This window comes from Galeopterus variegatus, unplaced genomic scaffold (assembly GCF_000696425.1).
Source record: "Galeopterus variegatus unplaced genomic scaffold, G_variegatus-3.0.2 Scaffold3558, whole genome shotgun sequence".
In the NCBI taxonomy this organism is placed as follows: Eukaryota; Metazoa; Chordata; class Mammalia; order Dermoptera; family Cynocephalidae; genus Galeopterus; species Galeopterus variegatus.
Window position 1 is genome coordinate 207471 of NW_007729669.1, and position 4369 is coordinate 211839.

Genomic DNA, 4369 nt, shown 5'->3' on the forward strand with positions numbered 1-4369 from the left:
TGGTCCCCAGGCCAGCAAGGCCACTAACAGCGCTCCCATAGACTCATGTAGGAGCAAAGAGCTACAACAACTGAAAAAAGGAGCCACTCAGAGGTCAGTGAGTCATCACAAGGGACCAGTGCATGACCCATCCCACAGGAAGTGTTTGGAGTGCAAAGAACGTGGGAGACAGACACACCAGGGGAAGACTGGGGCACAGCAAGGACAGCTGATCTGCCCTCCTTTCAGCACAGGCCCATTCAATGTAGACTAGTCAGGAATATAGAACTATAAAGACTCAGGCCCAGACCAGAGTTTCCACGCAGCCCAGGTGTACCAGACTTCATGAGACCTGGAAGTACCTACAAGTTCAATCATTAAAAACCTGATCTGCACAAAAAGCCTTCCCCAGGAAATCAGCCTCAAAGCAGCAATTTAGCTCAACCACAGGGCTCAAGTGTTGGTCCCCACAGAAAGTTCCCCCATTTTAGAAGTAAGAAAAGGACAATAAATTAGTTACAGTGCAGACTTTAAGCAGTGGGATCAGCAAATAATCCAATACAGAACTGAAAGCAAAATCAAAATACCCACAGATCAGAGACAAAGTTTGGTATTAACTAGTAAAGGTCTAACACCACCAAAGAACACCTATAAAACCTGGGTTCCCAATCTAGGGTGAGGGGTGGGCCGAGGGCCACACTCCCTGACATCTGCATCCACCCAGCAATGATCCATCCACCACTGAAAGACCCCTGGTCTCCCCTGCCAGAATGAGTGGGGTGCCTTGGGCCTCAATCGTGCTCCTTCTCCTTCCCCTTCTTCCCACTGTATTTCCCTCCCTTTTCCCTTCTCCTTCTACCCCGCCAATTGCTCCACAACAACATCTTAGAATGAGGCATGGAACTGGGGGAAGCCGAACCCAGTTGCAACCAGGTAAAGAGCACACCAAAAACACCATTTCCATGCAGGTAGCCCACCATAGCCACCACAATTGCCATGGCTGCTGCAAAAGTGGCTACTCTCTATAGCAGCAGTCACAGCCACCATGAAGATAGCACACCAGATTCACAACTGCATTGACTCAAGGAGAGGCACCAGTGGAGACCAGTGGAGAAAAATCAAACAAAATGAGATGAGTTTCTCTCTCTCCACAAAGCACACTCCAGAGTAATAGAAGAAACATCTGATTTACGATAGTAGGAGATGACTAGTTCACACATGTCTCAGTACTGGACAGATCATCTAGGCAACAAACCTACAGAGGAACAGTGAATCTATCAGATGGAGAGAATAAATCTATGATTATTAGAGGAGGGAGGGGGAGGGGAAGGGAAGATATTGGATAAAGGACAAAAAGAATAAGTATGACTTATAACAATGAATATGCTAAGAAAAAATAAAATAAAAAAATAATTTAAAAAACACAAACAGAACAAAGAAAAAGGGGAAAAAAGGAACAAAAGATATTTAAAATATCCAAACAAAAAATGATAAAATGCCAGAAGTAAGACAATGTCTTTCAATAACATCCCTAAATGTAAACAGATTAAATTTCCCACTCAAAAAAGCAGACTGTCTGATTGGATTTAAAAGCTAGACCTGACTATAATAAATTAAACAGGATATTAAAAAATGTCGATGCTAATGAAAATAAATGAACATCATAGCAAAACCTGCAGGATACTGCAAAAGCAGTACTAAGGGGTAAGTTTATTTCATTAAATGCTTACATCAAAAGAATAAATGTATTAGTCCATTTCTGCTGCTTATAACAAAATACCTGAAACTGGACATTTATAAAGAAAACAAAATTTATTGCTTACAGTTCTGAGGCTGGGAAGTCCAAAGTCCAGGGAACACATCTTGTGAGGGTCCTGGCAGTGGCAACAGTGACCCAGGTGTCTCATCTGGCAAAAATGGCAGAGCAGAGAGAGAAACTCTTTATGCTCTCCTTTTAAAACCCTCAGAACCACACCCTTGACCAGCATTTTTAATCCATTCACTATGGCATGGTCCTACAACCCAAACACCTCTTCAAGATCCCATCTCTCAAATACCATAATAGGATTTCCCACCCTCAACATTCATAGTGGGGATTTAAACTTCATGGTGATTGAAGGAGGACATTGAATCTACAGCAAATAGAAAGATCTCAAATAAGCAACCTAATGCTACACATAAAAGACTACAAAAACAAGACTCAACTCACCTGTAAAGACACACACAAACAAATAGTGAAGGGTTGGATAAAGATATATCATGTAAATGGAAACTCAAAATCAAGCAGGAGTAGCTGTTCTTATATCAGATAAAATAGACTTTAAACCAACAAATGATAAAAAGAGACACAGAAGGCCACTATATAAAGGGATTCAGCAAGAAGACATAACAATCATAAATACATATGCAACTAACACTGGAGCATCCAGATATATAAAGAAAACACTATTAGACTTAAAAAAAGAGATAGACCTCACATGATGAAAGTTGGGGATCTGAACATCCCTCTCTCAGCATTGGACAGATCATCTAGGTGACAAATCAACAGAGAAAAACAGGATTTAAACTACGCTTTAAACCAAATGGACTTGGCAGATATGTACAGAACAATTCATCCAGCAACTGCAGAATATACATTCTTCTCATCAGCACATGGAACATTCTCCAGGAGAGACCACAGTAAAGTCACAAATCAAATATCAACAAATTTTAAAAAATGGAAATAATTCCAAATACCTACAACAGATTTCAGCCTACAACAGATTAGAATTTAAAATCAATAAGAAGTAAATATCTGGAAAGTATGCAAATACATAGAAATTAAACAACATGCTCCTGAACAACCTGTGGGCCATTGAAGGAATTAAACAGGAAATAAAAAAATATTAAAACTGGTGAAAATAAAGACACACCATACTAAAATGTATGGGTACTGTAAAAGTAATATTAACAGGAAAGTTCATTGCAATAAATACTTATATCAAAAGAATAGAAAGAGGTCAAATAATGCTACACCTCAAAGAACTAATAAAACAACAACAACAAAAAAAAATCCCCAAATTAGTAGATGGAAAGAAATAATTAAGATCAGAGCACAACTAAATGAGAACATAAACAATATTAGACAAACCATTAGCTATGTTAATAAAAAAAAGAAAAAAAAGAAAAAACCCAAATAAAAATCAGAAATGGAAAGGAGACATTACAACTGACACCACAGAAGTGTAAAAAAAAAGTCATTAGAGACTATTATAAACAACTATATGCCAACAAATTTGAAAACCTGGAGGAAATGGATAAATTCCTGGACACATATAAACTATAAAGACTGAACAAAAGAAAATCCAAAAAGACCAATAACAAATAAGGAGATTGAAATAGTTATCAGCAGCAGTCTCCCAACAAAGGAAAGCCCAGGACCAGACAGACTTACTGATGAATTCTACCAAACCTTTAAAGAAGGATTAATACCAAATCTCTTCAAAGTATGCCAAAAAGTTGACAAAGTAGCCAGTCCCTCAAACTTATTCCATGATGCTGGCATCACCCTGATACCAAAATTAGACGAAGATACAACACAAAAAGAAAATTACCAGCCAATATTTTTGATGAATGCAGATGCAAAAATCCTCAACAAAATATATCAAAGAGAATACAGTAACACATCAACAAAACTATGCACCATGATCAAGTGGAATTTGTCCCATGGATGAAAGGATGGTGCAACATATGCAAGTCAATCAGTGTGATTCACAACATCAGCACAATCAAAGACAAAAACCATGTGATTAACTCAATAGACACAGGAAAATTATTTTAAAAGATTCAACCTCCCTTCATGATAAAGTCTCTAAGTAAATTAGGTATAGAATCTCATAACAATAAAAGCCACGTACAATATGATACCAAATAGGGAAAAGCTGAAAGAAAGGAATGAGGGAGGATTCCCACTCTCACCACTTTTATTTAACATAGTATTGGAAGAACTAGTCAGAACAACTGGGTAGGAGAAAGAAATAAAGGGCATTCAGACTGAAAAGGACAAAGTCAAACTGTCTCTGTTTGCACATGACATGATCCTATATGTACAAAACACTAAAGACTCTCCAAAAATCTCTTAGAGCTGATAAACAATTTTAGTAAAGTTGAAGCATATAAAATCAACATGCAGAACCAGCTGCTGTCATGCTGTGGGACCCAGCCCAGGTGAGTCCCTGCCACCCAGAGGCCCTACCCACTGACCCCCAGGCCCCCAGGCAGCAGCACTGAACTGGCAGCTGCCACACCATGGGACCCAGCCCAGGTGAGTCCCCACTCCTGAGAGGCTGACCTGGCATCCCTCAGACCTGAGGCAGCAGCACTGAATCAGCAGGCCCTGTGGGATCCAGGC